The sequence below is a fragment of the Melozone crissalis genome, unplaced genomic scaffold (assembly GCF_028551555.1).
Source record: "Melozone crissalis strain CALT ecotype California unplaced genomic scaffold, PUWL_Pcris_2 ptg000013l_1, whole genome shotgun sequence".
NCBI classification, from domain to species: Eukaryota; Metazoa; Chordata; class Aves; order Passeriformes; family Passerellidae; genus Melozone; species Melozone crissalis.
In genome coordinates, this window is record NW_026535791.1 from 47,423,469 (window position 1) to 47,448,204 (window position 24,736).

The window sequence follows — 24,736 nt, forward strand, 5'->3', positions numbered from 1 at the left end:
TCTGACTAAATTAATCCATAGTATTGAAAGGATTAATATTGAATTGTATATCATTTCTCATGTCTCAGAAAAATGGAAAAATGCATTAAAGTGGGGAAACAATATAAGGAAACCTCAGCTTGGTGATTTAAGACACCCATAAGCAGGGAGGTACCTACAAAGGATGGAAGCATCAGATGTCCCATTATAATTGCTAGCAGCTTAGGGCTTTGTTCAGTTGCTTACACATAGGCATGGCCTGATGGCCCAAGGGGACAGCAGACATGCACTGGGGACTAGCAGTTGTATGACAGGAACTACAGGAAACCCATGTCTCTCTGGAGCATAGGACTGGAGGCCAGGCAGGAGAGGACAGGCCTTGAGCATCTCAAAATGAACCAGGCACCTCTGGTTCACAGCCAAATCAGGAGCTGGGAGCAGGAGACAATGGGAGGCTCCAAATGCCTGTCACCACAATTTAGCTAGATGTCAGATGTCCTACTGCACTCCCCTAATGAAAAATAGTTCAGTATATGTATTGGCATCTAAGCATCACAGCTCAAGATTTTGTCAGGTGACCTAAGGAATGGGGACCCAAGGCCCTTGAGTGAAAGATGCAGCAGAAAACATCAGCCCAGCAGCTGGGCAGTGTGATACGTGGTTACCTTTGCTATCCTGGTACCACTTCAGACCTGTCCTTTAGAGAGGTTTATGATGGAGCCTCCTCCTCCCCCCCAGCTAATGAGGAGAGAGATGTACAGAGGTGCAATCCCTCTTGGCCCAAAGCAGACCTCTAAAATAAAAGGGATTCCCTTTCTTAAGTGTTTGTTGCTCCTGAGAGAGAAATTTTTCTTAGCATTTAGAGCAACAAAGCCAGGTTCCTGATGGTGCAGCTCTTTTTCTTCCTTCTGGGATTTGGAAGTGATTTCTCTTGAAGATTCTAGGAGGGCTCATTATATATGGCAAAATCAAAAAAGAACTGCAACATGCCTAATTTTCATCTGTGGTGTGTTGGCAACCGTGCTGCAAAGTGAGCAGAGGCCTTGACTCCCCTCCCTGCAGAGCTGGATCTCCTGCAGAGCTGGATCTCTGCCCCAGATCTACCTTGTTCTGGCACTCAGGGCCCCATGGGGAGAGGCACCCACACCCATGGGGTTCTGTGAGGGTCCCTGGTGACAATGGGACACCCAGAGTGAGAGTGTGAGTCACAGTGATGGGCCTGACCCAGGAAATGTGTCAATCACTCACCTGCACCCCCGTCAGGGCCTCATTAGGTAGTTTTATTTAAAAACAAACCCCCTTCAGCATGTAAATGCATACTAACTTAACACCATGGCACAGCAGCCCTTGCCCACAGCTTCCTGCATTTGCTGCCTTCTCGGAGTGAAATGAATCTCAGATTCTTCTGGGTGAGAGTTGCAGGAAGTGTGCCCACAACAACACAGCTGGATTGGGTGATGAGCTGGAAAAATGGAGAGTGATTTTTCAGAGGGGGTGTTGAGAATACTTCCTGCTGACATTTTTGTGCCCTGGTGAAATACATCACATCTCTGCAACTGCAGCTGCTGAAGAGGGCAAGTAAAATGCCAAGGGAAGGGAGGGGATTCCTACAATATATATGTATATATATCTCATGCAACTGGAAGAGATTCAATTTGCAGAGATTAAGGTGAACATTAGAGCAGAAATTCCATAAGGATGACATCTATGAAATTACAGAGAGCAATTTGGGAAACTGTGCTTCTTAAGCACTAAGAGGAACAAGAGTGCATTGTAAGGCACAGGATCTCTCATAGTTAATAGCTGTATTACAGTGATGTAGTGTTCATGCTATAGTTTAACATGAATCACAATGCTGACTGATGCATAAATACCATATTGTTTTATATAGGCTATATATGCACCATGACTATGACATTATTTTTATCTGCCCCTATAATGCAAGTTTAGAGCTTCCCTGAGCTACTCCATAAGAGTTATGTACAATACTGGGCAAAACCCTTATGAAGTTTAATTTGACCAGTGCTTAAGGAATGTGCTAATTAATTTTTATTTTCTGCATTAGGGAGTAAATAAACTTCAGAAGTTTCCCTTGACAGTAAGCACAAGTTTATCTTCAAATGATTTTGGACTGTAAAAATGCAGTACTTAAAAATGAAACTTGGGAGTTCCAGTAGTTATCTGGCAAGTGACACAGACTAGGGTTAAGAATGTGACCATCCACTATGAATAGTTCCCACTTACATCTTTAGTATGTGTATTTATAGAACTACTTATTTTATGCTCAATGCATTTAGTGGTGGGATCACTGGAATTTGTTCCTGGGCCCACTTTCCTTGAATAAAGAAGCACGGACTTCTGTCTGCTTGAGCTTTGACAAGAAATTATATTTATCTTGTTTACACCTAAAATTGAGGAAAGAGAAAGCCTGGTATGCACAGATCTAAGCATTTGCCTGTCCATTTGCCAGCTGAACATTCAATCACAGAAGTTGCACAAACAAATTAGGCATACAGCTATACAAACCTAGTTTGAAAAATTGGGCCATGCGTGGGTGTGTGCATCTAAATATTTTACAAGCTGAACAATTACCCTGGAGTATTTTAGGTTAGAGATAGATAAATGAGATGTCCATTGAAATTTACATCTAAGCAAAGATTCAAAGATGAATATGCATAAAATCTTTCAATTATCGGGTTTTCAGGCATTATGGATGTCCTTCCTTCAGAGCAGTGCTGGGGAGGGCTCAATGCTTATGCAATTCAGTTATGTGACACAGAAGTAGCAATAAGGATACTGCCAGAATTCAGGTTAAGAGAAAAAAATTTCCAGTAATCTATTTCATTGCTGCAGTATAGCAGATGTTAACAGTGATGAAAGCACTCAAAAAAGTGAACCAGTGGAGTGGCTGAGAGAGGGGATGCCCAGTGCTACACTCAGCCACAGTGGGCAAGGCTTACTGACAGGTTCAGGAGTTTGGGGGGAGTTTGTGGTCTGTCCACAGCATTACTCAGTTCAGGCCACAGGTCTCCATGCAACGCCTGGGGCCTGGTGATGCGGGGCTTCTTGTGGATGGGCAGTCTGGAGCCTTGCCTTTATATCTCAAACCTCCTGGGAGCAGAGGTCTGCTCCATGGTGTCATCTACATCCCTGCATGGCTGGACTTCGTCCCCTCTCAATGGCTTCACCTCCTCCTTGATGAGAGCACAGCTCCAGCAGGAAGAGTGACGAGCCTTACCCTCCTGAAGTTATCCTACCAAACCATTTTCTTTTCTGAATCCAGGACCACCTTTTTGTGTTTCATGTTGCAATTACAGAATCTAGCTACTGGCCTATGAAGTGGTCTGTCAAAGGCAAGCCTATGGCTGGCTAAGTCATGAGCAGAATTTGGGAATGGATTTGGAAACAGGCACTAGCTTAGAACAAAGGACATAGTTTGTGCTCCAGCAGTTTAGTCTTGCTGTTCAAGGGTGCTCCCAGGATTTCCAGGTGACTAAGGTTGCCTCCTGGCACCAAAGGCTTCCCTGCTGTACTCAGTTGTACTTCAAGGTTCATATCCCATATTCACTTAAGTTAATTATTACTTGTATTGAAACACTCCCTTTTAATTAATGGGAGAGTTGATGATCTCATATGTTTATCTGTTAGCAGTTTTGTTACTTTTTAATACCTAGAACACTAGAATGACACAAACCCACCGTATCAAATGATGGTGGCTGATTGTCACCTCAAATGGTGGAGAGGGCTGTGGTTTGGGGAAAACCCTGCTATTCAGGGCCACGTTCTTCCATGTGGTGTTTGGTGTACACCATCAGCTAACAACCACTCTGAGAGGTGCAGCCAGTCTCTTTGAAGGACAGACAATGGGAGGGGAAAAAGAAAGTCAACAACAATAACAGCAGCCTTTTACGTGACACACCTATGAGTGAGCAGTGCTCATTCCCAAGAGGCTGGCAAATAACCACAGTTACAGCTGACTGATCTGTCAAAAATTATGCTTTTCTCTTATTTTCTTCAATGGAGATATTTTTATTTTGTCTGCTGACTTGAAAAAGCACCCCAGAAATATATTTCCATTTCAGTTTCTGATCATCAGGATGGGGATGCAAGTGAGGGGAAAGGAAAGAAAAGAGAATGCGAACAACTCCCCACATGTGTTTCCTGGTAGTGTTGCCTGAACTGGTACATGTCAAGTCCAAAAATACAGAAGACAGAGCATACCAGAACTGTCTACAAACTATCACCTTTACCACTTTTCCAGCAGCATTGCCAACATGATATTTCTCTGCCCAGAATGTTCCTGAACAACCAAGACTTGGAAAACCTGTGGGAAAAGTAAAGAAAGGGTGCAGTCCCTACAGACAGCACCTATATGTGTGCCTCTCCTCTCTCTCCCCCTACCCTGAAATACTGAGGCTTAGTGCCCATGGGTCTGGAGGAACCTCCTGAATGGGCACTGCAGAGAAGGCTCAGCCCACTTCTGGGTGTGGGACAAATGCAGACTGTCCAGAGAAGATCCTCCTGGTACAGATTTCAGAAAGTATGGTTCCTTCATCAGTAAACAAACAATGAGTCATTGGCTGTCACATGGGAGAAAATGAGATTACAAAGGATGTATAAGTAAATAAATTAGTTCCCATTAGTCATGGCAACAGCTCAGTATTTCCACCCAAGTGTTTTATTCCAATTCATCTTTCTGTCTTTATTTTTGTAATATTGTTACTCTTTTACTTTGGGGAATGAAATTCTAATAAGATTCTCTTGTAAATACAGTTTTTAAAAATGCAGTTCTTGTATTAGACTACTTTTGAGGACACAGTCTTTATTTTTTCACATTTATGTTCAGCGATAGAGCTGTGGGGGAAGAAATTAAGCTGTACCTACCCTCCTCTGCTCTGATAGTACTGCTGGTCTTGCATGTGGCCATTTGTCACTCAACTTTGCAAAAGGAACTTTTACCATACAGGCATCTGTTGCTCAGCTCCCTGCCCAAATGTGGGGGTATTATACTTTATCTGTTTTACAGATGCCATCCAATAGAGCTCTGGAGGTTTGCTGACCCCTGTCCGCAGGCATCAATGCCAGAATATTGTGATCCAAACAACTGTGTCTCTCTGAGGAAATGTCTATTTTAAAACATGCTTTTGCTCCACTCCTTTCCTTTAGACCTGCATCTCAGAGTAGTCAATAAAAACTTTTTGTGTTTACCCCAGATCCTGCAGAGATGAAAATCTTGCAGAAGAGCTGTGTTTTAATCTGTGGTTTTAATTTTTTTTCCAAAGACTTTGTTTTGCTATAGATGCTAAATAGTCTACAAATCGTATGTTTTAAATACATATATTTATTACAATTCCTATAATCTCAGTCCATGCCAAAAGCGTGCCCTCCAAAGTAGGAGAAATTGGAAATTATCAGTCACATCTTGATTTAAATGTCGCAGTTCTCATCTCTAAGCAAAAATGGTTGTTACTGTTTTCACTAAGATATGAAAAAGGCTTCAGAAATTATTCCAGAGAACTGAATTATTTAAATATTACCATCATTCACATCTTTCCCTAAAACTATTTTCCAACTGATTTTGTCCCTTATTGCAAGATGTAGGAGGAATTTAGGGTGATGGTGCCTTCAATATGTACAACAAAGAAAATCACTTCCTTTAAAATAACAACAAAAAGCATCTCTCTCCCTCTCTCAGTACAACTGTTTTTATACCTGCAGATGCTGTTAAATACATCTGTTCTAATTGTAAAATTCACTTCAATCTATAAGGGTGATGGCATAGCCACTAGCAACATAAATCTCTTCACACTCTAAACAAATCAGTTTGACTTGGTTGAAATTTTTAGGTCAGTGGACCAAAAGTGTACTTGGACCCTTAGTTCCACTATATTTCCTGCATTTTCAATGACAATACTTTATTGAGAGTATCGTCTTTAATCACCCAGCAGAGGTGATGGGTGAGGAGAGGAGGGAAAGCAGAGTGGAAGGGACTTTAGCCCCTGTATGCACCAACAGGTGCTACAAGGTTTGTGAAAGCATCAGGTAGACAGCCTGGAGCCATCCCTGCTGTTTATACAAGGACTCTTCTTACTCCTGTCTTGCAAACATGTTTAGGCCGCAATAAATTGAAACTTCCCTGTCAAATTCTCAAGGCTCTCAAAACTTGGAGGCAATGTTAATAAAAATTTTAAATAGGGGACTTCACAGATTATTCATGTCATCAACTTAAAAGGCTGTGGGATTTGTCGCAGTACAGCAGAGATTTTTTTTTATTATTAGTGGTAGCAATAATAATAAGCTGAGGCCTGTGATTCAGTTTATGGCAGTCTTAATTTATGATTGAAAACTTTATATTTAAAAACAAAAGTGAGCGGGTAGCAAAATTCTGTTAAAGGTAATTAACTCCATAGATGCAGGGCTGAAGGCTGCTCTAAAGAGTGGAAAAAACTCCAAACAAATCTATATGGGTGATGCATTTTATCCTCTTTCTTTCTAGCAGATTAACTTTAAAGTACCTGTTTTTTTTTAATTGACACTCTTAATGAAACAATTTAAATACTACAAAACTGTGTTTTGTTCCACTTATTGCTGTTGTCAAGGCATTTCTACATGAAACCTGAACAAGAACAGGTCAGGTGGAGCGATGTGTGGGTGAATGCACTTCCTCTACACAGAGTGTAGCAAGACAGATTGTACGTAAACAAGTACTGATTCATGGTCTTGTCTTTGAATGAAAGGGACAAATTTGTTTCTAAATTCTCCGTCTTCCTTTCTGACTGGAGAACTGATTCTCTGATGCTGGACTGAATAAATCACAGCTTGTGTTCTGTTATTTTGATTTTTGCTTTTATTTAGAGGGTATTTTTTCTTTCAAGAATGGAAAGTAAATATATGAGTCTCACAGAGAAGAAATAAATTAATTTCTTTCAAGGCAATCCATCTGATTTGAGTTGTTCATTTAACAGAGGAAAGTGAGGTTGAAAACCAACTCTCCAAAGGCTAGCTCTGGCAGACCAAGAAGGTAAGAATTCACCCATCTCAACCTGTCAAAAGCTGATGCTATTAATCCCTACACTGCTGCATAACAAATGTGTAAGTTTAACAATTATAGGATGGATATCTTCATTTGTTTAGATGATGGGTAAACTTAGAAATTGAGGGATGGGTTTATTTTTTTCAATACTTTTGAGACATCAAAAGCACTTGAAGCAAAATAATTTTGATTCTTATTTTATGAATATAAAAGTATTTGTATTTTGTTGTTGAGACAGTGGGTGGGAGCTGTGGAATCAGGAGCTTTGTATTGAATTTCATCTCTGATAATGAATTCATTTTTGATCAAAGGCAAGTCTCCTAACAGCTGCACGCTATAATTTCTTTGTCCTAAATGTAGCTGTATATAAAGTATACCTGCCTTTTGGGAGATTTCAGCAATGAATAGAACTGTATATGTTGAAAGTACTACATAATACCACTATAGCTGATATTTAGGTTGAGGCACTACAGCCCGAGCGCCCTAAACACCTTTCTCATTACCTCATTACTTTCTTTACTTGTTTATATGTGGTCTGTTCAGGTAGAACCCATTAGGCAGTGATAAGAAAAGATGTTTATAGTCAAGTCACCAAAAAGTCCAGAGTTTCTTTAGACAATAACTTGAAATAATTGCAGCCACAGTTGGAGGGGGAATGGGAAGGATGGAGTTTGGACTTTGAGGGTTTTGTTTGGGTTTTTTTAAGACTCTGGTATCTGCAAACATTTGGAATGATTTAATGGTTCCCAAGTGTTGCCTAGCTCAAGATGATACATAATATGTAAATGTACCATCGATTTTCTGAGATTTTTGGAAAGTCACAATATAGACAAAGGTTACCACCAGAGTGACACAGGTAATGTAAAAACTTGTGCACCCCAGAGTATTTATTTAGTAAGAAAAGTTTATGCAGCTTATGGAAGAATTACTCTGCAAGGAAATTCAATTTCAGTAGCTTTTTTATCTCATTTCCTCAGTTCCTCTGTCATCCCCAGAGCTCAACCCCTTCTTTAGGAGCCCTGAGTGAGTGGGGAAAAATGTGTTGAATTTAATGGTTGGCTTGGGAAGTTTTCCCCTAAGGACTGTTTGTCCACTATAACTGGCTGTCTGCTGCACTTATTTTGTTTTACTGGCTATAAGGACATGAGTACTTACATTTGCTCTCTTTCTCAAAATATTGTGGTTTGGCTGAGTGGTTTAGACTAAACTGAAGAGATATATCAGTACTAGAGAGGATGGTTTATTTTGGTTGTTTCACCTGTGTGTTTTCAGACTCCATCTGCACTGTGAGTATCGGGCTGTGTGCGGGAGTGGTGCTGCGGTGGGCGGATGTGCAGGATCACCATTCCTACACACAGACACAGAGAAGGGTTTTCCCCAAATGCTACACTCTGTTGTAGAGGGGAATTTGGAGATGGGAGCAAGGCCAGGGACCTCTGCACAGAAAGCTCTGTGTGCTGGGGGAAAGGCAGACTTCCCAGGGACTTAGTACCACATCCCTCACAAGCACAGTGCAATTTAGCTGTAGGCAAGGCAGGGTTGGCCACACTGTGACTTGCATTAATCACACCACCCAGACCGAGCCAGAGGACAGACTGCAGTCAAGGTCAACCAGGGCCATCCTTGCAGTCACCCTGGCCTAACCATGGTACAGAGTGGCTGAAGCCCCTCACTGCCCCTTCAGCTTGGCTGCGGTGCGCTGTTGTTCCTTGAGGACACTTTTCAGCTACACTGCCTGGCTGTGCTGCTGTTCTGCTGAACAAAGGGACACCTACCTGTCACCAGAATCAAGTTTGGTAAAATGTTTCTTCTGAGGGTCAGTCAATATGCCAGGGCCCTTGCAGCTCCCCAGTGGCTTGGCCTCCACCTCCAGGCTGTGTCTCTGGCAGCCTGTCCCCTGCAGTCCCATGCCGGGACGCCTGCTCGCCCACGGACAGCTGGGCTTGGCGCCTGAAGAAACCTGTTCTCACTCTGGCTGCACCGAGTCTGACAGCCTATTGCTCACTCCTTCTCTGGAAAACACTGCACTTAAAAGTCTGCAAAGCAGCCCTGAGCACACTCAAGTCACGTGCGGAAAGGATTTGGATTACAACTCTCCAGCTGCATGCGCAGCCCAAGCATTCTGGCCTTGTGCAAATGCAGTGGACTTTGCCTATTGAACTATATTTTCCTCTCCAAGAGGACTTTCTTATGAGACAGTTGTTCAGAAATTTATTTGTGCTGCAATGGTGATTGTATTGTTAGTGCTCCCATGCAGCTATGGGTATAAACAATATTTTACAGGAAATCATGAAGAAAAGACTGTTGCTTTGAGCAAGGCTGTAATTTAAAGTTATCCAGAGGACACGACCTATGCTTGTATTCTCACCTCTATAGAGTTGCAAATGGTACAGTGCCAGCTCTAGTCCAGGTGATGTTCTGACCTAGGTTTTCAACATGACCATGTTTATTCTAATTGATAGGTTTAACATTTTAGACCTGGTTCATAAGCCTAAAGTATGAATTAGTGAGCACTTAAACCTGAGGCAAAATTTTCTTGTGTATGAATAAGAGATGCAGGAGTCCAGTATATGAACTCAATGTAGAAATGACTTCTCTCTTTTCCTGCCTGGGATGCATGAGATGTATCTGCAGTTCATGGTTTTATTTCACAGAAGGTATATTTTATCACCTCAGATTTCATGAAAATGAAAAAATCAGTGATCATACTCAATTAGTCTAAATAGCATCACTTCATCATTTGTAACAGGAGAAAAAATAACCTAAAAATATGCCCATGTAAATTACTTCTTGCATACATTCTATTTCTTTTATGTCATTCTAGTGTGAACATCCCCCTTGAACACTTTCCTGCACTGGACATACTGATTAGCAAGTTCATTTAGCAAGCAGAAAATGAATGGAAGTGTTATTAAATACACCAAAATCATTTAGATCAGAATATATCCACTTCCTTGAAAAATGAAGGTTGGGAAGAGCATGTAGGAATAACAGCAAACACGTAAATGTAGAAGATGCAGTTCAGTCTGGGAGCTGAAAGTGGAGGTGATGCTCCTGTGTCTGGCTCTGCCTGGGCTGGCAGCAGCCGCAGGGCAGGGTGAGTCAGGGCTTCTCCTCTCTGGGGTCAAGGGTGTAACTGGGAGCAAAAGAAAATGGGTGGAGGGGATAGGATTACTGCCTGCTGTCTCTCCCAACCAGAATGAGGGTCAACCACGTTCCACCGATTTATTTGTGGTAGAGGAGTTAGAGGAATTAATTTATTAATCCTACACCCAGCCTCTCTCTTCCCTGACTGCAGTCTTCCACTAATTTCCCAATATAAACAGGTGTTTATTCTTATATTACTTAATCTTTTTCTAATTAATTTTTACTGGTCTTCCTCAGCAGTGTGTTCCTTGCAGAGCACACATGGAGCCTGTGGATACAGGCACCAAAGTGTTCAGCTAAGGACAAAGAAGAGAGGCAACATGGGCAACATGGAAGATTCTGTCTTCCTTTCTGCAGCTGTTTGTTATTCGTAATTCTTAATAACAAAATGCTATTTCCAAAGACTTGGAGACTTTTATTTCTTCATAAAATCAACTTCCACTAAATAAAGGATTTCTTCCTAATACATAAAAATCTGTAAACTAAAGCACATATAGTTGATTTTTTCTTGTCTAAATACATCAATTGATTTAATCTGAGGAAATCAGACACCTGCTCTAACAGTAAATGAATGTTCATGAAAATTAGGGAGAATTAGAATGTCAATTCTTCAATCACTTGCCAGTCATGAACATACACTTTTTGAGTAGCCTTGAAATAGTTTGCAGTAGTAGTTTTTAGGTGGCTAAAGATGACTCACTGCACTCCTGTAGTTGCTCAGGTGAGACAATGTGGGGGCAGAGATTCTACATGACATTGCTTCAGCTTCCCGATTGTATGACTGCAACTTAATGAGATGCTTAGGGCTTGACCCAATGATAGGTTTAAGTGACTAAAAAAAGGCTTATGCATTATTAAGATTCCTGTACTCAATATTGCAAATCCATACCTTCCTGTTTGATTTCGTAAGTCTCTCAATGCTGCCAGCTCTGCACCTGCACATGTCTGGGACCATACCTGATACTCTTGTCATGTCTGGCTGCGATTGCAACCCAAAAATACATCACTTATTTGCCTTAAGGGCCTGTCACAGTAGGCTTGGCACACAGCCATTGGACAGATCCAACATCACAGAGGCAGCAGTGGTTATGAAGCAGCTTTGGCTATGAATATGCTCCACCTTTGTTTTTGAAGGTAAAGGCAAATTCATGGGGCAGGAAAAAGGGTGTGTAGTGCCACTGCGTAATATGTCAGGTACTTATTAGATGGAATGGAATATATGGAAAAGAGGGAGTCAGTAAAATCCAGAGATCTCTATCTCCTAGTCAGCAAAGCAAGTTCAGGATCCCTTCATCCTGGCCAGAGGAACAGGGGTGGGATTTTTAAGAGATGCTCATGCACCATGTTTCTTGGTTCTAGGTTGCTTCCTGCAGAAGGTGCTGGCAGAGAATGTTCATATTCTGATCCCTTTGCCCCAAGGATTTTGTATCACAAATCCCAGGGAGTCAAATAACCACTTTGTGACCCCAAAAATGGAGGTCCCACCCATCTCTCACAACGCTGACACCACAGAGCTTCTCTCTGTGTCTTATGGTGACACCAGCACTCACATGCTGGCTTTGTACTAGAGTCACCTCAGTTCAACAACCTGGAAGAAAATAAACAACAGCAAATCCTACATAGCTTTATGCCACACTAGTGAGTCAAAGGGAGGGTCCAGTTAGGGCCAGAGCTGGTATAAGCAGGATGCAAAACTGGGAAAGGAGGAGAGGCACATGTTGCCTCTCTTCTTTGTCCTTAGCTGAACACTTTGGTGCCTGTATCCACAGGCTCCATGTGTGCTCTGCAAGGAACACACTGCTGAGGAAGACCAGTAAAAATTAATTAGAAAAAGATTAAGTAATATAAGAATAAACACCTGTACAAACAGTCATAGCTCAAATGGTGGTTCCTGGGGACATGTTTGTATTAGATACATGCTCTCCTAGCTTTGAATAAATGTTTTCTCTCAGAGCAGAAACATTTATGATTTAATCTAGGAATTAGCCTTAGAGACACCACAAATGTCTAGGGTAATGTTAACCTTTGTCTCAGATAATCAATTGTTGTTGGTCAGCAAATAATGAATGTGATTTAAGGAGTTTTTAGGTGACACTGGTCAACCCCACACGGTTCTGCACTACTGCAGGCAAAGAACTGCAACCAAAACACGGTTCTAAATGTGACAGGTTGCTTCATCCTTGGCACTAGCTCAACATGTAGGCAGCAGAAATCAAGCTTACCAAGACCTTTCTGTCCACCCTGCCCTTTAGAAGGCAAGGAACTGCTAGATGAGGGCTCATAAGCAGACCACAATTTGAGCTAGAGATATATAAAACCAACACAGCATTCATCTAACGGAGAGAAAATAATTGGTAGATACGCTCCTCAAGCTGCTTTATTCTGCTTACGTAGAATGTTACATTGAAGACATAAGCAGGAAGAACCTGAGAAATGACAATTGAAAAGCAGATTTGCTATATGTCTTAATTTTACATTATAGCAAAAAACACATGCAAGCCTATTTGAGATTGAAACCCTTTTTTAATATGCATATTATTAAAGAGAAAGAAAAAGAGAGAAAAAAGTAATTAAAAAGAAAATAGGAAAATAGGAAAAGGAAAAGCAGGAAAGAAAAATGTCTTTTGAGAGTTAATTCTTCAGCCATTTTCCTCTGTTTTTGAGCTGGCATTCCATGACAACATTTCCATTATATGCTGTCTCTGGGGTATTGCTATCAAAGCATACAGGACTTTTCCATTGAGTGGAAAATTGGCGAGCCTTTCTTGTTTACAACTGCAAAGGTAACAACTCTGATAAAGTAATGGACATAATTATGACACTTTTAGCCAAATTGTGGGAAAAACAACGTTACGTTCCCTTAGCCTGCCCATTGCACCTGAATATGTTATTCTTAAAATCAACACTGATGCTGCTTGTTAACAGCATCCCTGCTCAGAGAGGGCTGTGCACACTCAGTGACCTCCTGCTTCAACAAACCACGGTAAAAACACCCTCCTTGCAAGTGTAGCTTAAGGATTTTCACAGCAATTGGTGCTCTCAATAGGCTCAGCTTTGGAAAAAGAGTGTGAGATTGACTTCTAGAGGCAGCAAGTGAAGCTCTGGGCTAGAAGGGGACTGGGCAGTTGTATCCATCTCAGCAGAGTTCCTCTGCAGTCCTTCCAAGCTCCACTGTGGACTGCTGCTTCTTCCCAACAGCCCTTAAAATGTCAAGTCCCATCTAAGGCTGAAATATAAATGGGTAGATGCTGCACATCACAGAATTATAAAATCATATAATCATAGAATAGGCTGAGTTGGAAGGGACCCCTGAGGACCCCTGAGTCCAACTCCTGGCCCTCTGCAGGACACCACAAGAATCCCACCATGTGCCTGGGACATTGAGTCCCTTCCTCTCTGTCTCATAGTGCCTCAGGTACTGTAGGCTCTCTCACCACACCACTCCGTGCCCATCCTCACAGCTCAGGGAGTCAAGTACTGCAAACTCCCCTGAGCATCAAGCTCCAGACTCCAGCAAGTCCCTTGAATCCTCATCTTCTGAAGGCAACTCCCTAGGAAGCAGCCTGCTCTTTCAATGCTTTACCTTTGTGGTTCTCAAAGCACTTTATGAACGTTCACCAAGCTTATGCTGTAACACCTGTGAGGGGTTAAAACACTGCTATTTTCCCAAGGGTGGAAAACACCCAGAACTACCAACTTCTGGTGCACATAACTTGTGACCCAAAATAGGCACCATTAAAAATGCAATGGTGGGCATGCTTTTATTTCCCTCCTAGTAAAAAAAGAGTAAAGACGTAAAAACATTTTCAAGTGTGCCTCCACAGCTCTGAGAGCAAGAAAATTTTATTTGCTTGTACTTTTTTGCCTGAAGGGAGCTGAGACAACTTAACTAAAGATGCAATTCAGGCAGTTTGGTCTGTAAGTAAAACAAAGTACACACCATATTGGATGACTCATAGTGAAATTGCAAGAGCAGATGAAATCAGTGGGAGCCATGAGCTTTTCCGTAAACAATTTCAAAGTTACTGACACTAAAGCACAAGGCAGTGCAGTGTTAGGCACCTGTTAGGGGAAGATACAATTAAAATACATAACATTGTGAGGTGATGTGTTGAACAGCCAAATAGCAATGTGGGGACCAGCACAAAACAGCATTTGTAACAGATCAACGTGAACAACAGCATGTCAACATAAAGGCACATTTCATTCTCTCTGGATTGGATGCTTCCCAGGAATTCCCCTCCCGGGGGTATTTCAGTGGAGAGGACCCAATGACTAGGAGGTTTGGGACAGGAATGAGGAGAATGCAACCACTCCCCATTATCATTTTTCCCACCCACCCTCCCACAGTGAGGAGCTTTTCTCCCTCCCAAGGCTTTCACAGGAGCTCTGAAGCAGCTGGCAAGGGGAGGAATGCCAGCTACAGCTGTGCTGGTGGGGGCCCTTAAGGGGGGCTGCAAAGGCAATTGACCTCAAGCTCTGACCCTTTGTAGGGCTCCCTGTGGTCTGCTGGGAAACTCCTAAGGTAAATTAAACTGTTCTTCAGGGTGAGGGCAGAGGAAATGGTCTTTTCCTGAGCGATCTGCAAAAGGAACATCATGACATACCAGTATCAACATAAAGTAAATTAGCTGTGATTAGGTTTGCCTACACAATTTGCCCTGTCAGTCAGGGACCTCACCCATCAAATTTTAAATCCCATGAGAGCAGGTTACTGCAGTGTTGAGCTCCACAGAAAGTCAAAGTGTAGGTGATTTCAAACCTAGAACAGACATGATTGCTAGTATTGGGTCAAATAACTCGTTGATTGGACTGTTACTTTTTTGTACGGCAGCTGGACAGCGCTGTGCCTCCTGTCTGGCATGCATTCACAGCTATGGCAAGCAATCTCCACTCAGGAGAGGTTTGGCATTGAAAGAACTGCAATATTTTACACTGGGATTTGAGGAACCATGCAGACCTTTGGTCTGGAATAGACTATTTCTTGCTGAGTAGAAACTGGTCCTGTATTTGGCCAGTGTCAATGACTCAAGTGTTTATCCAGAGTACTCTGATGCACATGTCCATCTATGTTCACAGGCTACAGATAAACATGTAGTGACTTAGGTTAGCATGACAAAGATGTTTGGCAAATGAGTGTCAAAACTACAAACACAACTGATCCTCCTAAAATTTGTTGAAGAAAAAATAGCACCTGGTATATTTCAGTTGGGTACTGGATTTGTCAGCTAAATCAGGACTGACTTTGCTGCTGCAAGCTGTAATGCTAAAATATACCACTTGTATAGGATGCCCTCTGTGCTTTACCTCTACAAATTATTCATCTCTCCATCATTCCAGTGAACTATTACTATAATCGTATTAAACCAAGGAATACTAAACTCTTAAATCTTTCCTGACTAAGCCAAAGCTATACAGCACTTGGGTGACAGTTGAAAAACAGACTAGGAACACTGACTTCTGAATTATTTTTTCTGTCTCTAGACAATTCTTGTATGTAATAGAGATCAGGTAAAAGAATGGTAGTGATGCAGATCCAAGTTTACATATGCTCAGCCAGTTGTTATTGCCATGTTGCTGTCTTTGCAATAGCAGCTTAAAAAAGGGATTGCTTTAAAAAGCCCTACCCAAAACCAAGATAGCCCTAATTGTATTTTGAAAGCTATTTTTTCATAGGTCCTTTGTCATTATTAAAAAGTTTGTTCCTTAAAATAATTGTGATGCAATCAATATTTAAAATAAATTTTACTTTATTTCAGTTAACAACCCATAGCTATGATTTTGTATAGTTAAAAATTTTCTTAATCTCTGATTTAAGAATTCAGTGTTTCCAGATTTTTTTAATGTAATATTTGTATTTGACCACTGATTTTTATAATGCTGTCTGGTATTCAGTTTTTCTGTTATGTATAATCATTCAGCAATTCCAATTATGACTGATGGAGTCAGGAAAATTTCACTTTCAACCATATTAAGTTCTTCACACTATTTTTCTCCCAGCTAATTGTAATTTTAATTAGATTGAGCAGCGATTGATTGTACTGATGTACTATTCAATTAATTCCACAGCGATGACTGAGGTTATTTGCTGAGTGACAGCAAAATACCAGAGTACACCAAATTTCACAATAATTATGTACCAGTTCTGTTAGAAACAGCGGTCCATCATCTTGTATACCCAAATTCTGATTTTAAAGTCACATCTATTTAGGTTTTTGTAATCAATTTCTCATTAGAAAATGAGGATGACCTCACTTGTTAAGTGTAGAGATCATAAGCTCCACAACATTAAGAAGGAACTTAAAAAACTGACTGCACAAAAATATCTTCAATTTAAATTTTTCATCAGAGGCAGCTGGAGTCTTGGTTTATTGTTGTGTGCCCATTGTGTTTTGCCTCCCATTATTGTAGATCACACAGATACAGGGAGAATCATCTAGTGATCACACTACTTATGGTCTTGTCTTTTAATTCTGGATTGAAAAATAAAATACAGACTACACTTCTGTATTTTCTGAACCAGAAAAAAAATCAGATTAGACTATGAACATTGTAAAATGATGTTTGATCTGCATGGATTGTACATCTGTCTAGACTGTAGACTAAAATCTCGTGCACTGATTGGTAAGAGTCTGCATTACCCATTCAAATAGGAAATGTTGCATGAAGGTAAAATTTATGCCAGCATATAATAGCAGAAAATGACTTACACTGCCTGACCTAATTCAGAGTCGTCAACCTCAAACATTCAAAAATTCCATCACAACACCAATCATAGAAATAATGTAAAATCCTGATTTAAAAGCACATTGATTTTTCTTTTATCTACAGGTTTCTAAGTTCACAGAGAGCAGGCTTCCAGACTTTCCCTGGCAGTCATGAAGGATTGAAACATTGTTTTGAAGGTTGCACATCTCAGCATAGGCTTATGCTTCTTCGGATCATTGCTCTGAGAGACACAATACATTTTGTATAACAATTAAAATAATTAGCATAATAGTTTTCAAAGGCAGGGCCCATGATTAGTCACCAGTTATTAGAAAATAATTGGGAAGGCTAATGGGGAGCATTTATTTCCTTCTCTGCAGTTAACTACAGCATTGTCAGTTTGTGAAACTGACACCAGTCAGACCTCTAAAGGATGAAGTCAGTCCTTTGATATGAAGTTGATAATTAAGGCTGTAGCACTAGTAGAGAGCCAAGTAGGAAGTTAAACCTGAGTCAGCGTGATGTCACAGGATTATTGTGCTGCCTTCACTCACAACCTGCAGCTGCTTTTTCAACCTCCTGGCCCAACTCAGTCCCACCATCCCTCTGCTCCATTTGCCCAGGCTCTTGGGGTGACATGGTCAGGTAATGCATCTGTGGATCTGCAGCAGATCACTTTGACACTTTTTGTGCTGCAGACCCACAGACCAACCAGACCATGGTTGCTGTGATGGGCAGCTGGGATGGGCAGAGAAGTCCTGTCCGGGCACACAAAAGCTGCACGGTTATGGCTGTGGGTCCTCAAGGAAGCTGCCATGGAACTTGGCCCATGGAATGAGCTTCCCTGCATCAGTAAACACCTACAGATACTTGGAAAATGTTCCTCCCAAGCAAAGAAACCACTGGTCCCTGGCTTTACACAACACATAGACTGGTAATGCAGCCTACTGGATCTCCAGGTAAGATAACTTTCTCTGTTTCTTTTCTGTTGCCTCTCCCTACACATTTTTCACTCATGAGAGGGGAGTATCAGCGTGCAGCCCTGAGCAAAGTCCAATGTGGGCAATCCCATTTTGCTGACATAACCTACCATAGCAGTGGAATGCTATATCTGCACCACTGGCTCTGAACTGTTGCACAGCTGTGGCACATGTCAGGGGGTTGTGCTCCTCCTTTGAAATGGCTGCACCTCATGGCTGGAAGATGAAATGCCTGTGTCTCTGCACTGAGCAGAGCAGCCAACACTAGACAGAATTTGGTATTTAAGTGCAAAACGGAGATTACACAGCAGAGTCAAAACATTTAACAGCAGTATTTTGAATTTCAAAACTGTATGAAAGATCAGTTTTAACCTTTGAATAGAGTTCAAAAGATGTCCCTCAGCACACATCCACTTTTAAATAAACAGGAGAATCAAGGGCCCTGACATTTCCAAAGCCCAAAACACCAGTTTGTTTTCCTTACATAAATACTTTGAATCTCAGCAACTGTCTACAAAAGATAACGATAGAATTTGTCATAGTTAAATGTGATCTGCTGATAGATTTAGCTTGCAGTTTTACAGCACCTTTGGGGAGCTCTGGTCCATTGAATAGAAGAATTTGGATGTGTTGTGAGCTCTAAGGACACGTTCTTCCCCTCAACGTTTTTCATAAATGTCATTGAAGATGCAGCAGCCATGTAGTAAGTGAGAAAAGCAGCTGCCTTACCGTCAGGCTGAATTAGAATCATAGTGCAAATATACTTAAGTGACTCAGCAGTAACTAAGTGAGTATTTGGGATCTACTCTCCCCTGGTAGTGGTCATGTAATTCCCCTTTGTCTACATGGGAATTAAACACATGTTTAAGCAGAAACTAAATATGCAGTGATGTAAACCCTTCAAGATTTTTTTTTTGAGAGAAAATACACTGACAGAAGTTTTCTGTTATCTTCTGTTATTGTTGTTTGTGTTATTAAAATTAGCATTTTTGGCCAGGTTAGGGAGAATTAAAAATCCCCTTTTTTCTTCTCCAAAGTGCCCAAGGTTTTCTCACCTTTCCATTTGTTACTGACACAGTAGTAACAACCCCATGTGTATAAATGGAGTTTATCAGACTACTGATATCTTTAAAAGGCAGTTTTGAAAATCAGGAGTAGGGGCTTTTGAAAGAGGTTAATCACAGAATCATAGAATAAAATATGTTTTGGAAAGACTTCTCAAATAATGGAGTGCAACCTATATTAACTTAGATTAGGTATATTTTCACCCCAATGGACTAACACAGAGTGACCAAACAAATTTACTGTCCACCTCTGAACTGGACAATGTTTTTTTCCAGATTTTCAACTTACCAGTCCCTCTGTCTCACATCCCTGCTAAAATGTCTCCCTATGGGAGTAGGTATTACCTCATACTCTAGATGGAGCGGCTGGTGAGAAAACCTGATGCATGTGGAGAAAAGATCAGGTATTTGTGCAGAAGGAGCCACATCTGGGAGGTGGTTGTTGTCTCCTGCCACTATGTGTGTAAATATATTAGTGTGGTTTGGATCTTCATGGCTGGGATCCATACATTCACGTGTCCATCCTGTGGAAGCCACTGCTCTGCCAGGCCAGTGGGAAAGCACAAGCAGCAGCACACAGGAGACAGAAAATGGGTAGTCATGAAAAAAGAAAGGTAGAAAAAAAATTAAGAACTATAAGCCAAAAGACACACCATTGTTTGTTTTTTTTTAGCCTCTTGTGCAAAACATGAACATCAAGATGAATTGGCTACCATTATGTAACTGCAAAACAGGTCTATCACACAACCTCTAAGTCTAGGGTTTGCATGTAGCCCTGCCTGAAGCAGCAGTATGAGGCATGCTGTTTTTTTGCCAAAGACATAGATACATATTTCTATTACTTACCCATCTTTTTTTTTTTTTTTTAGTATGTAGTTATGCCCTCAGGCTGGGAAAAATATTTATGCTCTTCTCTCCGGTGTATACATTTTCTAAGGACAGCACCACTCTTATGCATATGCAAAAGTGCATGCTTTACATATTTACTTTCTTTATACAAAAGTGTGCCTGCCACATCATGTACTGCTTTCACTTCTGTGCATATTCCCCCAAATGTATCATCTTCTCATATTTAGAATGTAATTCTCACTCAAATCACAAGCAGCCAGCTCTTCTTAATAACAGTTATTTCAGAGATAACAGCTAATTATGACATTTTAAAAGGCATACATTAATATTTCAGTAGGCTCAATGTTTTGAAATACTACACAGGGCAACATCTTGGTTGTTTTTGCAGAGAAACCTAAGGATTCATTCAGCAAATAGGCAGTTAAAACATCCTTCAACAAACCCTTGCAAACACTTTCTACAGCGTCTTCTGTTCATCATAAGCCACATTTTGAAAAAAAAAACCCAGCTTTAATAGATCACTTCTTAATGTAATTAAGTATATTTAACAACAGTATGCTTCAGAGTGCTTAAATTAGTCCTTTGCCTCAAGACAATGTATTCATCTAAATCCCTCCCTAAAACATTCTTATTCTGTAAATCCTATTAGCATTAATCTGCTAAAGTTAGGTGTGTTTTATAATTTTTTTTCAGATACCTGGAAAGCTTTGAGAGCTACCACTCATTCAGCAGCTTATGGTTCCTTCTGGAAGTCTAACTTAGCCTGGAAACTTTGTAAGGTTCATGCCACCCTGCCTAGGACATCCTCAACTCAACAGTGCTATAGGGAAAAGAACAAAGCTGAGCACTTATTGTAGGATGGCATTAGCAAGGGTGTGGTAAGAAGGGACAAAACCGAGAGTGAAACCTAACTGTGTACTATAAATGCACAGGAGAGAAGGGATAATTCACATGTCTTTTATCAATCCCACAGTGCATTTTGTTCTAGAAACAACAGAGACTTTTATCTGAAAGTCCTTGGATGACCGATCCCATTTAAATTCAGCCCAAGCCTCTGCAGGCTGGAGTGAGGCCTGACCATGCTGTGAGGTGGAGCCAGCAGGGACCCCAAATATTTTCCAGCTCTAAAAAAGCACGGTCAGATTATTGTTTCAAAAGGAAGATTAACACCTCTCTGAACTGAAATGAAATGCATGCACAAAAACCTAGGAAAGGGGATTTCTGTTCCTCCCTGAGGTGCATGCAAAGTCTTTATTGGAAGAAAGAAGTGGCCACATTTTCCTTTCAGGTTTATCTCACAGGCATGTGAAAGGCACTTGGAAACCATCAATTCAGTGCTGTGAGAATTTGTAAAAGTTAACAAGGGGAAGAGCGAGTTATTTGAGGATTTCTAAACCATTTTAAGCAGGAGCACGGAAAGATTGCAGAGCACACATTTTTAAATCATCATATTTCAAGCTTCTAAAATCTTTGTCCCAAGATCTCACTACTATATTAAGCTTGGTCACAGAAAACAAGACAGCAGGGCTGCTGACTTTAATTTGGATTCAGAAAGAGTAGTGTTGCCTAGCCTTGCCTCCCAAGCCAGGAAATGCTGGAGGTATGGTTCCAGAGCCAGTACCTAACACTCCAGTCTCCTCTCCCTCAAAGCTGCCATGTTGTAAAGGGTTTGCAATATTTTTGAGTGGCTTCCCCCTTGCTCCCTGCCCATCTTGAGGGATGATCTTTCCCCACAGCCCAGGGACACTACTGGGGGAAGCGTGCCAGGGGGAAAGCACTGGGGCTGGCAGGTTGGCTATTCCCACTGGAGATCAGGGCCACCATGGGGGGTTTCTCTCCTCTGCCTTTAACCACTTGTGGAGGTCTTTCCCGTGAGTGGAGGGGCACAGCAGCTGGCATGGGCTGGACATACACCCAGCCACGGGGCTCTGTTTTGGAGCTGGCTTATCCCAGGGACCAGCCTGAAGTGTGCCAGGGGAGGTTTAGGTTGGACATTAGAACAAGGTTCTTCATAGGGTGGGTGGGCACTAGAACAGGTGACCCAGGGAAGTGGTCACAGCACCAAGCCTGACAGGGTTCAAGAAGCACTTGGACGACGCTCTCAGCACATGGTGGAATTCTTGGAGTGTCCTGTGCTTGGAAAAGAGTTGGACTCGATGAACCTTCTGGGTCTCATCCAACACAGGATATTCTGTTTCTGCAGCTTGGGGTGGCTGCCATGCCCACCATCCTCTGCCGAGGGCACAACACCTACCAGTCACCGCCCGACCGGGCCGATACACGGGGCGCTGAGGCTGAAACTTCGCCCCGGGCCGGCAGGAAAAGAAGGGCCGGGAAGAGCTACGGCTGCGGCCGCCCCGCGGCTTATGGGCGGCGGCGGAAGCGCCCCGATACCGCGGCTGGAAATTCCCCGGCGGCAGCGGCCCCGCAGTCCCGGCCCGTGGCAGCCCCAGGGCGAATCCCGGCGCACCCCTCCCCGCTCCGGGGCACTTCCCCCGGCCCGGCCCCGAACAGCGCGCGTCCCCCCCATCCCCGGGTCTTTCAGCATTCGCCAGTACTTTTCCCGGGCGCTTTGGCTCCCAGCAGGGCAGCTTCTCCGGGAGCGCCGGGTCTCACGGGGATGGAACGGGAAGGAGGCGTCAGGGCGCTCCTGCCGGGCAGGGCCCCCTTTGCCCCGCCCCGCGGTCCCGGAGCGGTCCTCCCGCAGAGGGGAGGGAGCCACCCAGGCTGTCCCTGGCCGTCCTTCCTGCGCTGGGGCGGGGGAGCAGCGGCCCTCCCGGCGGGCGAGGGGAGCCCGGAGAGCTCCTCCCGCGCGATCCCGGCAGCGGCAGCGGCAGGAAGGGCAGGGCGGGGGCGGGGGCTGTGCCTGTGCCGGGGGGGGGCGGTTCGCGGAGGAGGGGCCGCCGCCGCCGCCGGGCGCAGCAGGCAGAGGGAAGGCAGGGAGCGGAGCTGCCGTTGCCGCCGCCGAGGGCCGGGGCCTTGGACGCGTCCGGCGAAGAGCGCAGGAGGAGAAGGAAGGGGAAGCGGGGGGAGCCAGCCGGCCCCTCTCGGAGGACGCGGCCCGCATCCGCCCAGGGAAGGGCAGAGGGAAGCGGAGGGGGAGCGAGCGGGCGCCGCCGCCGAGGAGACAAAGAAGCGGAGCCCGCCTGGGCTGGGAGCCTCCCCGCCGCCGCCGCCCGCCCCGCTCCGCTACCCGCCGGCCGGCCAGAGGTGAGCGCGGCCGCGGGCGGGACGGGGATGGGGCCGGGGCGGGGGCTGGGGCCCGCCGCAAACTTGTGGCGGCCGCGGGGGACGACGCGGGGAAGGGGCGTCGGGAGCGGGGGAAAGGCGGGTGTCACCTGTGCGGCCGAGGCTCCGCGGCCGCCCCGCGCAGGAGGGGGCCGGTACCTGCCGGGGGGCGGCACGGGGGGCCCGGAGCGGGAGGAGTGTTCGTTGTGCCACGTCCAGTTGCGGGGGGGGCTCGGGGGCGGCTCCTCCTCATCCTCCCGAGTTGCTGCTCGTGTGCGTGTGACAGCCGCTGCTTTGTGCCGCCCGGCCGGGGGGCAGCGCCGGGCCGGGACGCCACCCCCCCGCACCCCTCGCGGGGCTCCGGTGAATGGAGGCGGCGTATCCGGCGGCCGCGGGGCAGCGCCGGGGGAAGGCGGGCAGCGCCTCCCGGCCGGAGAGCGGCGCAACCCGAAAGTTTCCCGGGCGGGAGCGGGAGCGCCGCCGCCCCGCACGGGGACCGGCGGGCGGGCACACCGGGCTGCGGCGGGGACATCGCCCTCGGGCCGCTCCGTTCGTTTTTCTTTCCGTCACCGACTTTCGACCTCAGTAGGGCTGAGGCCGGGGATTTTCTCAAGGAGCGCGGTGCGCTGTGGCCTCGGTCGATGCCAGTGTAGGTAAAGGACATAAAGGTAAAATTACGTCTCACGTAATGAGTGTTCAGTGAAGCGCATCCCTGCGTGTTTTGGGAAGAAAATTACTGAAGTTTATAAGTCTTCTCTCCCTGTTTTTAATTAAAAATGTGCCCAGGCTAACAGCTACCCCTTGCTGGCAGGGTAGTCACTTTGGCCTATCTAAGATCAGGTTGCCAGATCGGGATTCAGGTTTGTAGTTCAGGTCTGACCTGCAGCTGGCTGATCATGAAGGCTCTCGGCTCTAGTTCCTATGTTAATATCTTCCACTGTTTTTAAACAGTGAATGTGGTTCTCTGTGTGCATCAGGGTTATTCCGTGAATTCTATTCAGTATTTCACTCGGAACTATCATGTTTTTGTAAAACAAAGAGAAATCTTTTGTTGTTTTAAAAGTTGTATGGTGACTGAAAGTCGGCAAGAATTTAAAGCATTCTTTAGCTTGAAAAGTGTTTCCTCCCATGAAGCTTTTTTGTTTCTGAGGAACATACTGCTGCTGTTCTAGCAGCTTAACGTGGGAGAATTAGACTTCTCTTTCATGAAATGTGGTAGTGGCCTTTGTAAAAACAAATTTTCATGGCCTAACCACGCGTGGTTTGTATCATTGGGAGTTTGGACTGGTAACTTAATATGGAGGAATTTGAAAGGACTCACTGGGTAGGAGATTATGCAGAATTTCTGTTTGAAAGTACTTGTTTTGCCATTGCTTTTTAGGAATCTGAAGGAGTCAGCACCACATAGATGATGTCAATGGTATTATGTTTTCATTTGTAGGATTATAATTTCTGATGTAATGTTGTCTCTTTTCTGAAATATTGATTTCACAACTCTGGAAATCGAAAGCCTCTGTCTCACCCAAGTGTGTTTAAGAAGTTAAGCAGATCGCTTTGTCTTTGTAACTGACTTTCTTCTTGTGACTTTGACAGAAGATGTCACTTTTGGGAACAGTGAATAAATGTAGCAGTAGAAGGCACCTGTACCATGAAGATCAAGGCTGTAATTAGCAAATATTTTTATATAGGCCATGAAACAGATACAGATTCATTATAATGTTAGCTCTTATTGCTGTTGTTCTATCATT

At 43.6% G+C, this 24,736-nt stretch overlaps 2 protein-coding genes across 3 annotated transcripts in view; one reads left to right on the forward strand and one right to left on the reverse strand.

The window, feature by feature from the left end:
- Nucleotides 1-23,143, reverse strand: part of FHL2 (four and a half LIM domains 2) — a 143,704-nt gene extending 120,561 nt beyond the window's left edge. The window contains exons 1-2 of the mRNA XM_054271813.1: nt 23,099-23,143; nt 14,631-14,741 (exon numbers count right to left, since the gene is read on the reverse strand). The gene's annotated coding sequence lies outside the window, so the exon portion shown is untranslated. The remainder of the gene's footprint in view (nt 1-14,630; nt 14,742-23,098) is intronic.
- NCK2 (NCK adaptor protein 2) overlaps nt 22,685-24,736 on the forward strand; it is an 84,919-nt gene continuing 82,867 nt past the window's right edge. For both annotated transcript variants that reach the window (XM_054271809.1, XM_054271810.1), the window contains exon 1: nt 22,685-22,970. The gene's annotated coding sequence lies outside the window, so the exon portion shown is untranslated. The remainder of the gene's footprint in view (nt 22,971-24,736) is intronic.